The following is a 12394-nucleotide window of genomic DNA, read 5'->3' as shown; positions in this document are numbered from 1 at the left end:
TGGTCTCATGCCAAAAAAAATGGCTCTATGAGATCTGTATATAGATTTCGGGCTACGACTGTAGGGGAAGAAATTACCTCCAAATGCAGCCTTGAACTGCATGTTTATTTTCTAGAGTCTAGATTCTAGAAACAGCTTCCATTCCTCACTTTGCTACTGCAGCCCAGCTCATGGACAATGCAGTCATTAACTGTATTATGTATTATTGTTATTATTCTTTTATTATTTAGCTTGCACCCTGCTTTTCTAGATGTTGTATGAGCTTCAACTACTTTACAGACATGCTGAGAATATTTGATGGTACGAGTCCCGCGAGCACCCTGCAACATCCCTGTCACAGCTGTTTTGGTTTTAACTTCTACATCTTCGTCTCAAACACCTAACTATAGATATAAACTGTTTATTTTATTTTCTTTCAGCAAAGCTCGCATTCTCAGAGAACATCCTGTAGCTTCCTAGCCTTTATTTTGATTTCCAGAGTATTTTAGCAATAATAATATAATTTCCCAGCAGAGCTGTTAATGTCAATCTCTGGACGGTGAGACATTAATATACTGAATATCAATGTTCTTTTCCACTTCAGTTTTGCCTTGTTTTGCAGCTATTTTTACCTTGTGTCCCTTAAGGACTGAGTGCTTTCAAAATGCACTTTAAAATCCCAGGCAACTATACATCGAGCTTCTCTGCTCTTTGCTTTTGGAAGCTACTGATGAGAGAAAACATTGAAAGGAGAAGGATCCTTAGCTGCCTGCAAACTTTTCCAACACAAGTTTTCATCAAATCTTCCTCAGAAACAGTCTTAATTTATTAAACAGATTAAATACCTTTGGACTAAGAAATAACACACACACTGCTCACTACAAATGTTCATACTGTCTTGGCAGAGGGGAAAGAATTAAAAAACCCACCGACTCGCAAAGGCTCCATAGTGTGGATGTTCTAGGAGTTAGTCAACACTGACTTTAGCAGCAAAAAAATTACATATTTCAGATAGAACAGGTCAAATAAATTAATGAAAGTCCATCTCATTAGATAAAAATGGCTCAGGCATCCACTACAGTTGGGGAATTTTATTTTTTAAATCTAGCAAATAGTCAAAAATGAGAAGAGTTACTGATGCTGCTGAAACTACTACTGAACTCTCTTCTGTATAGTGAGTGTATAGCTGTTGCAAACACTCTTTAGAAGCAATATTGTCTGGTTGGGGTTTTTCCTCCTTGAACTCCAGAACTGTATTTATGGCCTTCTTTATACTTTCAGTTAAAGATGAAAACACAGTTCAGCAATAGGGACCTAGCACCAAGGCAGCATCTGTAGCATAGACTAGCTCAATGCGGGAAGCAAAACCAACAAAACCAGATGCTTTTCTTTAAAGTATAAAGTAACATTTTTCCTCTGGTCAATTTGTTCTTCATTTGAGCATTTTATGCATCACCTGCTTTCCATATTGAATCCTGAAAACAGCCAGATAAGCACGCTTTCCTCTCATGAGCCACCTTATTAATTGGCTAAGAGACAACACTGTCCATTTTTCAAAGTAAAAGGCCAGGAGAGAATTGCTGTTCAGAGTCACTATTTGCCATGCAGATAAAGTTGTGTTTGTGCATATAATAAGAAGAAAATGCACAAGGTGGTGGAACCAGCTGTATTATTTTAGTAACCTTATTTTTCCTGCATTCCAGGTCCAGTCCATGGGAAAACACTGCCTCTAGCTGGTACCAAAGCCTGATTTGTGCAGCTGAACCTGGCCTTGCAGGCACCAGAAAAGCTTGTGACAACTCACCTGGGAAGGTGTTTGCAGCGAGGCTTGAATTACTGCTCAAGGCTGGCTATAAGATCTCTTCACCCCTCTCTCCACCAGGGTCTGGACCTGTTAAAAACAATATATGTCAGACCCACAAAGCAGACTTCAAATAGGCTTTTGTCTTCTGACAGAATTTTTTGCTATTGTAACTGTATGCGTGGGAAATTGCTCTGAGTGAACCTGCAACTGAAGACACACGTGCTGAGCTATATTCTGCACCTAGGAGGTTGTAGAGAGGAGGGTGCTGGGCTCGTCTCCCAAATAACAGGGGACAGGACAAGAGGGAATGGCCTCAAGCTCTGCCAGGGGAGGTTTAGGCTGGACATTAGGAAAAAATTTTTCACAGAAAGGGTCATTGGTCCCTGGCAGAGGCTGCCCAGGGAGGGGGTTGAGTCCCCTTCCCTGGAGGGGTTTAAGGCACGGGTGGATGAGGTGCTGAGGGACATGGTTTAGTGTTTGATAGGAATGGTTGGACTCGATGATCCGGTGGGTCTCTTCCAGCCTGGTTATTCTATGATTCTACCTTAAAATGACACTATGAAATTCCTTTTCCCACTAGATGCAAAAGTGTTTAGCAGAAGGGACGTGTCACCCAAGCTTGACCCAGTACAGTAACTCTGCTTCCACTGTGGTCACACAAGGGATGTGCTGCAGTAAATGGTACCTGCATTAAAGAAGCCCTTGAGAAGCCCTTGGCCTAGTCAGGATTTTTGGGTTGATGCTTGCAATATCTTTCTACAGAAGGATTTCCAGTTCTAAATCATCTGAAGCGATTCTAGTGGGAGGTGTCCTTGCCCATCACAGAGGGGTTGGAACTAGACTATCTCCCTTCCAAGCTAAATGATTCTATGATTCTGTGATTCTAATACTGCATCTTAATGGTTATATATTGGAGAGGGGCAGACTTAGACGAGACATAAAGAGGAATTTCTTCACTATGAGAATGGTGAGGCACTGGCCCAGGTTGCCCAGAGAAGCTGTGGCTGCCCCATCCCTGGAGGTGTTCAAGACCAGGCTGGATGGGGCTTGGAACAATCTGATCCAGTGGGAGGTGTCCCTGCCCACGGCAGGGGGGTTGGAACTGGATTATCTCTAAGGTCCCTTCCAACTCAGACCATTCTATGATTCTGCGATATTAGACGTCTGGTACAGTTTCACGTTTTTCAGAAGTCATTTACAGGCAACTGAAATTATTCTAACATCTGAAATACTCTGATTTTAGTTAAAAATCAAATCGTTAATGCAATCAATCTTGCCGGTGCCTCTGCACTCACACTGTAATGCAATATAGCATCCAACATGTTACCAGCAGTGCCACAGCTCTGAAAAAAGCTTTGCTGGACTTTCTGTTAGGCTGAGTTGCAGTGTGATACTGCATTCAACTCACACACTCCCACTCTAAACCCTTTACTGTAACTTCTGCCTTGAGAAGAATGTGCCCAGCAGCATCCCACGTGCAAGTCACAAGGGTCCTGTTCACCCTCCAGGTGTGTCTCCTGTCCAGGGTAGCTGTCCTGGAGCAGGTCTCAAGAGGAACAGCTTTTCGTAGAATCATAGAATCACCAGGTTGGGAGAGACCCACCAGATCATCGAGTCCAACCATTCCCATCAAACACTAAACCATGCCCCTTAGCACCTTTTCCTACATATTCTCTCCGTGGTAAGCTACTGAATTTTTCTACTCTATACAGAATATGTAGGCTTCACTTCTTTATGGGGATACACTGTCCTGTATGTGTACTTTGTGTTTATGTTCTTGCAGAAGTGGCAGCTGCAGCTAAAGTCAGACGTTGCTTTGATCTAAGCTTGCTGCTGCTGAATGCACCATCGGCTCTGTCTCCTGCAAACACGTCTGCCTTGCAACCAGTCCCATGTACTTTTTGCTCTTGCTTTGTCCTTGCAAATTACAGGGAGGTTTGCTTGTCCCAGATTCACTCTAGGAGGGGAACGGCCAATTTTGGTGGCGAAAACAGGCTGAACTATTCTCACCAAATGCTTCAGTTTAGCAATTTTTCACAGATTCTTCCATATTTCAGCAATGATCTCACTGTTTCTTCTCTGTTTCGGTTTGGAGTATTTAATCAGAGGACACCTCCAAACCACACCTCTAACTCAAAAACTCCGAAGCCCTTGTGTCCTGCTCGGAAACTTTCCTGCCTTAGAATCATAGAATCATAGAATAACCAGGTTGGAAGAGACCCACCGGATCATCAAGTCCAACCATTCCTATCAAACACTAAACCATGTCCCTTAGCACCTTGTCCACCCGTCCCTTAAACCCCTCCAGGGAAGGTGACTCAACCCCCTCCCTGGGCAGCCTCTGCCAGTGCCCAATCACCCTTTCTGTGAAGAATTTTTTCCTAATGTCCAGCCTAAACCTCCCCTGGTGGAGCTTGAGGCCATTCCCTCTCATCCTGTCCCCTGTCACTTGGGAGAAGAGGCCAGCACCCTCCTCTCTACAACCTCCTTTCAGGTAGTTGTAGAGAGCAATGAGGTCTCCCCTCAGCCTCCTCTTCTTGGTTTCTCTGAAAATGAGAAACATTGCAAAGCTTCACTCTTTCCAGACAGATTCATATTGTGCCACAAACTACAGCAGCATCTTAAAACTGGCTCGTTCACCCCCAAGCAGCAGTAGGACGTACTGCTTGTCTTCTATCGCTCTGCCCCAGTAACATTTGAGAGGAGCTGAGGGGCAAGAGAGCATGATGCCAAATACATCAAATAACAAAAAGTTGGTCACGTTACATCTTCCTGGAAGATCTGGTGGTGCAGCCTGTAAGTTATAAAGAATCCCCCAGTGTCTTTATGTCCAGCTCGTTTCAAAGCCACGAGATGCTGCACAGCTCCTGGATTCAAGTGGAATAAGCACAGCCGGCAGTGGGCAAGATGGTTTCTCTCTAGTTTTTTCCATCTCCTCTCAATTCAAATCCTTCCAGACAATATCTCCATCTAGGGCTAAGTGGAAAACATCCAGCCCAAGTCTGGCAAGTTTCTAGGCAGCTGAAAGTGGGTCATTTTAGAAGAGTGAGCAGTAGCCTTACCTGGCACAGCGCGTTACAGCTGGTATCTGGCAATGCTTTGCTGTATGTGTTTCCTATTTCTATAATTAATATAATTACTTTTATTTCTCCCTGGACTTCTCCCTTGATTGCGTCTCCACAAGATCCGAGAGGAGCCAACCTAGTGGTAAATGCAGCGTGGGCCAACTATTCAGCTAGAGTTTCCATACTGATAAATAACAGGTAGAGTTACTGAATACCTTGAATAGTTTTCCTGTTTTATTTAGGGCAATCCTGCAGGACCACTTTTGGAACCCCAGGGGACCTTCTACAATTTCAAGATAAACATATTTATTTTTTGTTCTCTGTCTTATATGTACACTTCATATTCAACAGCATAAAAATTTTATCCAATATAAACTGAACGAGCCTGCTTACATATTAAAAAAAAAAAAATCTGTGCTATTTCTGGAATATAATTACTTGTTGATTCCAGAAGAGGTAATAAAAAATTTTGTTAAGAGACAGGAATGGAGGACCAGGCCCAAAGGGAAATACATTTCCTTTGTAAAGGACATCGGCTCTGCAAAGCTTTAAGCGCCCAGAGGAAAATAACCCAGTAGGGACAAAAAAAAAAGAGGCTTAACCTGCAGCACGGCTGCAGACTGGATAATAAACAGTTCCTGAGAGCCTGCAAAGAGCCGCATCCCAGAGACTCCACTAAATTCTTACAAGAACACCACTTCTTAAACATTGAACTTGGACTGATCTAAGGTTGCAATAAATGTACCCACTACGCTTTCATTAAGGCTGAAAAGATCTGCAAAAGTTGTCATTTGTGCTATGAAAAGTAAGATCCTATTCTTCCCCATGATTTCTACAATTCCTAGATGAACTAAAACACTGAAATTCATTCCCACAGCTGTGTTAGATGTAATTTTATGATAGCATTGGTTTTGATTATCCTGGTAGGACTTTTGTACCAGCATCTTTCTCTAGGAGGTGTCAGCAATTATGGAGTAGGTACCAGGATGGTGCTTCACAGCCTCTGTGAAAGGAGGAAAGGCAACGGCAAACAACAGCTGGAAAGCCTTAGTTCTCTCATGGATAGAAAGAGATGGCTGCCCCCGCCTGTCACGGCCAGCAGTAACACCTAGATAAGCGAATGCATAGTGCAAAGAGGTTATTCCATAGGAAAACACAGGTAAATTTAATTACAGAGCAGAAATTCAGGTCATGAGGAGCATCAGCAGAAGATATTTACCCCTCTACAATGACTCTTGTCACATTTCTCATCCACAAGAGGCGATGTTAACAAGGAAACATAAAATCCCAACAAGATCCAACCCAACTGATCCCAAGAACATGATAAAATGAACCTGTGGGACTTCAGTTCTGACTTTGTGGCCATTTTCAATTCAGAGCTGTTGGTCTCCTTCCAGATCCACCAGTCAGCCTGTGGTTCTTCCTGCTCTGGTAATGGTGCAGTTAGAACAGTAAAATCTTTAGAGATAGCATTCATTTGTCAGAAACTAGTTCCCCCACCACTGCAAAAAACCTCAGTAAGGTTTTCCAGTTGACATAAAGAAATATTCCACAAAAAAAAAATTACGCTGGCACCACTACGTGCCATGAAGATCTTCTTCACAAAGAGAAAGAAAGAAAAAAGAAAAAAAGAAAAAAGACCATAATCATCTGGTATTGACACAAATTGATTAACTGTTTTTCAAGAAGCTATTTTAAGAAAATGCAAGGTTTTGTCTTGAAACAGTCCCAACAGCTGAGTCAACCCAAAAGGAATTTCAGGTTTCTTCATTCCACAAGGGGAGGGGGAAAAAAATAAAACACAAACAATAATTCCAGCTGACAAAAAAAAAAGTACTCATTTTTTTGTTTGCTGGCTGAACCAGTAAGAAAAGTTTTCCACCCAGCTCTGTCCTCGAGGGCAAGGTTTTGCAAGTGGAAGCAAGCTGAATTCTTTTGATGATGAGTAAAGCAGAGGAGTGGCTAGTGTGCTGCTGGCTGCCTTGGCTCTGCACTGACACCCCATAAAAACATGCGTGCATCACGCAGAACAGCAGCAAATCCTAGCACATTTTGGGATTAAATCAGTGGAATTGTCCCCAAACATACTTTAAATGCAAAGTTATTCTGCTTGGAACCCTGCCAGGCAACTGCTTTGAAGCAAAGATATGGTGGAAATTATTCAGCTTTAGAGTTAACTCCTCCGATAGCTGGTCCAGAAAGGGTCTGACAACGTATGGGCTACTCCCAGTCTATTTAGATTAAGGAAGTTTTTGGTAACTCCATTGAAAATCAAAGCGCAGGTCCAAACAGAACCTCTGGTAGCGGTCTCCAGGCCTTCCCAGTCTTGTGAGAGGCCCAGGTTTCTCTCCATCTACTCATGAAGAGCCTCGGTAGAGCCCAGACAACAATGGGTTCAGCTCCTCTCAACCCATTCTCTGCCCAGTCTGTGTTTGTGCTTGGGATTTTCCTGAACCAGGTGTAGGATCTTACACTTAGCCTTGTTGAACTTCATGAGGTTCGCACAGGCCACCTCTTGAGCCCGTCCAGGTCCCTCTGGATGGCATCTCTCCCTGCCTTCCAGTGTGTCGGCTGTGCCACACAGCTTGGTGACATCGGTTAACTTGCGGAGGGTGCCCTCAAATCCCACTGTCCACGTCTGTGACAAAGACGTTAAACAGCGCCAGCCCCAGTACCGACCCCTGCAGAACACAACTCATCACCGGCCTTGACTTGGACATTGAGCCATTGACCACAACTCCAAGTGTCATCATCCAGCCAATTCCTTATCCACCAAGAGGTCCGTCTGTCAAATCCATATCTCTCCAATTTAGAGACAAGGATGTTGTGCAGGACAGCGTCAGATTCTTTGCACAGGTCCAGGCAGATGATATCAGTTACTCTTCCCTTCCCCACCAGTGCTGTGGCCCCGGCACAGAAGGACACCAAACTCACCAGGCATGATTTGCCCTTAGTGAAGCCAAGCTGGCTGTCGCCAGTCACCTCCTTATTTTCCATGTGCCTCAGCAGAGCTTCCAGGAGGATCTGCTCCACGATGCTGCCGGGCACAGAGGGGAGACTGGCCAGCTTGTTGTTCTCTGGGTCTTCTTTTTTCAAAAGCAGGAGTTACGTTTCCCCTTTTCCAGTCAGGGGGAACTTCACCAGACTACAATGACATCTCAAATATTGTGGATAGTGGCTTAGCAACTTCATCCACCAGTTCCCTCAGGACCTGTGGATGCATCAGGTCCCGTGGACTTGTGCACCTCTAGGTTCCTTAGATGGTCTTGAACCTGACCCTTTCCTACAGCGGGTAGATCTTCATTCTTCCAGTCCCTGCCTTTGTCTTCTGTACCTTGGGCTTGAGCCTTTGCCAGCGAACACAAAAGACAAAAAAGTTGTTAAGTACCTTATCCTTCTCCACAGCCTGGGTAATCACATCTCCAGTTTCCTTTCAGAGAGGGCCCACATTCTCCCTAGTCTTCCTTTTATCACCGATGTACCAATAGAAGCTTTTCTTGTTGCCCTGGATGCCCTTGGACAGATTTCATTCTAGCAGGGCTTTAGCTTTCCTAACCTGATCCCTGGTTGCTTGGACAGTTTCTCTGTATTCCTCCCAGGCTCCCTGTCCCGGCTTCCACACTCTCTAGGCTTCCTTTTTGTGTTTAAGCTTGTCCAGGAGTTCCTTGTTCATCCGTGCATGTCTGGCAGTTTTGCTTGACTTCCTCTTCACTGGGATGCAGTATTTTTCTCCCAGCCTTTTTTTTGCTTGTTTTGTTGAATAAAATCTATTCCCTGAAATATTTCTCAAAGGAATACTCCTAAACTTGGAGGAAATATGACTATGCACCAATTAATGTTGATATTGTCAGATAAAACAAAATTCCTGATAAACAGAGCATCGCCACGCACATTTTCTATTTCTGCCCACGGTCTGATTAAAGAGTTACTCGAGCAGCCCCATAGGTAACATGGAACCAACCACCCTCTCCAGGAAACACAGCAGCTCTGCTCAAAGACCTGATGCCTTGGCACCAGGAAGTCTCTGGCAAGGTTAGAGAAGAAATCAGACTACAAACATGCTGCTTTGACCCATTTGTGAGCTTTTCCCGAAAGAATTGACTCAGACAGACCACAAACTGGACAAAATCTTGATTTTGCTCTGAGCAGCAGTTGGCTCTTGTCACCTCCAGAGGTCCCTTTGGATGTTAGCACTTTTCAACTCTAAAACCTTGTTGCACCTTTATGTAAGGAGGGATCTTCTAGTTGAGGGGATGGGCAGTGGTGCTCCACCCCCCCCAGATTACTAGCAATATTTTGATTGCATTCTAGGAGAATGTATTCCTATTTAAGCCTCACTTTTTTTGGTAAACTGACAAGAAGTTCTCCCAGGGAGAATATTTTCTTACAATTTAGAATTTGTACATACATTGCTCTGAACATTTTTTCCCCCGGATATATAAATTAGTAATTAAAATCTCTAGAATGCACCATTTCTAACCAATACCCAAGGCTTATGTGTTATCTCCAGGTTGCAATTTTTCACTGAGCACTAGAAATTACTTCAGCAATTTCCAGCCACAGAAAGCTTTGTAACGAGTTTGGTTGATTTCAAAGGAGGGGGGAAAGCAGCGTGTTAGGGAAATATTGCTAGTAAGGTTTGCCAGGAAGGGTGGACATCTCTTTTATGACAACTCCAGAAGAAAGCTAGTCTGGAGCTGCCTGATAAGCCGCTTTTGCATTGGAAAAAATGACAATTTGTCAAAGCTGAAACTGTCTCAAAGAAACATCAGAACTCCAGGAGAGGCCATCTTCTTCAGCCCAGGGTCATGTCTCTGCTCACAACAAGAGTGGCCAGGAAATCTTGCAAGGTGGATGTCAGTTTTGTACATTATAGTTTTTCTAAGAAGACCCTGAGCTCCCGCACCATCTCCGCACCACTGCAGAAATCTGAAATGCCGGCAAGTTCTGCATTGGAGCAAGAAGCCTGTTCATCCAAAACCATTGCAAAAAGGAGAAAGGGTCTCCAACACTGCCTACACCGGAGCTTGTCTCTGCTTTTCCCCTGCGTCCTTACTCCATCTGGATGCTCCTGCTCGTAGGACTACCCAGAATTTATCTTCAGGACATAAATAGTTGCCAGGGCCAGAGATGGTATGTAAAAACATCAGAGCTGGAAAGGCACTTTCTGCTAGGGAGAAGACAAGCTTTCTATTAACAAGTACAAGTAGGGGTCTGGATTCAGACCTACACACTAGACATTACCAAATTCACTGGCCTCGGAGACCTATATGAAAATCCCCACAATCCCCAAACACTTCAACTCGTAACAGTAAACTGTATTTTTGTATTTGTGGTGAACTTGAAGCGGAGCTAACCTCAGTCCCCGTTTCTTAGTCACACCTAGATAAAATGGTAGGAATAGACTCTGGAGCAGTATTGTCAGTTCTTATTTATTTTAAAGAAACCGCATTTCTCTAGGCATGGAAGCATTTGAAGGTTTAGTCTTGGCTGCAGCTGAAAAGCGTTGTTTAAAAACACGACTTCTAAATGAATATATTTCCCATACATCATTATGCAGAGCAGTTTCAGGGAAGGTATTGGCAGGCTGTCAGCTGGTAGAGCTCATTTTAAACAGCAAACTGCAACACCTCAAAAGCTAACAGGGTCCCAGATTCATTTAAAAAAATAATAAAATAAAAAAGGCTTCAAAGGACAAAAAATATGCCTTACACCTATGTCGAAGTGACACAGGCCTGCTTAAACTACTCAGATCAGTCTCTTTTTCCATTCTGTTATGTTAAATATTTACTCTGTTAGTGGTTGGTAGTCACACATCCAAAAATAAACACCACTACCTTCTATTACAGACCCAGTTTTGTTCAGATTTGGGCTACCATGGTGGATCAGCCCAGCCACCCACCTGAACTTGGGGACAGCTTGGCAGCCCTGATGAGCAACAATGCCACAATTTTACTGGTTGCATCCAAATCCAAACCCTCAGGGTAGTTCACATTTAGACCAGGTGGAAGGGCTAAGTCTCATGATTTGGACCCAAACTGCTTTTTATAATCTCCTGAAGAAATAAGCCTTCCTGCTTTTGACCCGTGCTCCAACAAGGTCTTGAACCCAACAAGCCAACTCTACACCAACCTCGGCCAGGAGGACCCTACACCTTCAGGTCAAGACCACCCATAATGAAAACCAGCACACCAGAAAACAGACCGCCTGACAAACCACCAAGGGAAAGAAAAGAAAGAGGAAACACAGAAGAACAAGATTTAGGGAAATAGTTTAATAAATATATTTCTTGGCTAGCACTGATTCTGGTTCTTAGCACTTTAAGGCTGCTGGATCAAAGGTAGGCAAGTAAGTCTCTACCACTGTGATGTCCATATGTAGTGGGGCAACAGGGTCAGGGTAACATAGAATCACAAAATCACAGAATCACCAGGTTGGAAAAGACCTCCAGGATCGTCGAGTCCAACCATAACACTTAACAGAGTTTAGCGCCTCTCCAGTTTTCATAGGAGAGTAATTTTTCCTGTACCTACAGATCCTGAGGAGCTGCTCAGATGTTCACAGCTCCATGCTTTCCTTTCCTAGTAGTACTTGGCTGAACCCCACAAGATATTTGCTGAGTAAGAATAGATGTGTGGTGTCACCTGCTGGTTTTCTTGTGCACCAGATGCAACTTTTCGATTAGTCCCAGAAAGGAAAAACAAAAGTAAAAGAATGATCTTGGGCACTTGCAAAAACGCAACCCAGCAGCACAACAGCAACGTCAGTGCAAAGAAAACTCGATTTCCCCATTTTTCACTTGGTGCTCTATTTTGCTGGCTAATGAATGGACCGGTGTTTGGATTAGGCTCACCCCTAGTTTGGTGCCATTATTGAACACATACCCAAGCAAATAATTTCGCCCCTTCTGCAGAGAAATAGGTGGGCCACACACCCCACCTGGCACAGCGTTCTGTGAGGTTAAATGATGTTTCCCACTGTTTGTTCTTCCCACCAACCAGCCCTAATTTAACAGCACACTTTTTTTTCACCCTTTCTATTTCTGAATGAATTAATAAACCTGGGACTTACAGAGCCCCAGTCAGGACACCAAACCCTATCACAGCTATGGTTTACTTTCTGAATTGCTGGTAAGGTTCTGTATCTGGTTTATAAAGTTTTGTACTTGATGCCTTAATAATAGCAGGATGTCTCAAGTGCTTTTCTGCACTACTGCAACATAATAAAGAACACCTTAATTCAACATGATACAGGAACAGTTTTCAGAAGAACATTATTGCATATTAGAAAGGTGCAGTGAGGTATAGAAACACAACTACCATTTCTAGAGTGAACTGGGAAATACCCCAAATGCCTGCATTCACTAGGCTGACACAGGAGTTATGAAATGGTCTTTGAAAGAAAACACAAGTGGAAAAAGCAAAAGCCATATGGAAGAAAACAGCCTCCTAAACTGCTTGCTCTTGTCTCCCCAGATGGCCAAAACTCAGAAGAGGCAAAAGACTCAGCATAGTGGTTATGTCTGGCTTACAAGTGCCAACCAAAC

The sequence above is a fragment of the Phaenicophaeus curvirostris genome, chromosome 9 (genome assembly GCF_032191515.1).
Source record: "Phaenicophaeus curvirostris isolate KB17595 chromosome 9, BPBGC_Pcur_1.0, whole genome shotgun sequence".
Classification (NCBI taxonomy): domain Eukaryota; kingdom Metazoa; phylum Chordata; class Aves; order Cuculiformes; family Cuculidae; genus Phaenicophaeus; species Phaenicophaeus curvirostris.
The sequence above is the reverse complement of the archived record's forward strand: the minus strand, read 5'-3'. Positions refer to the sequence as shown.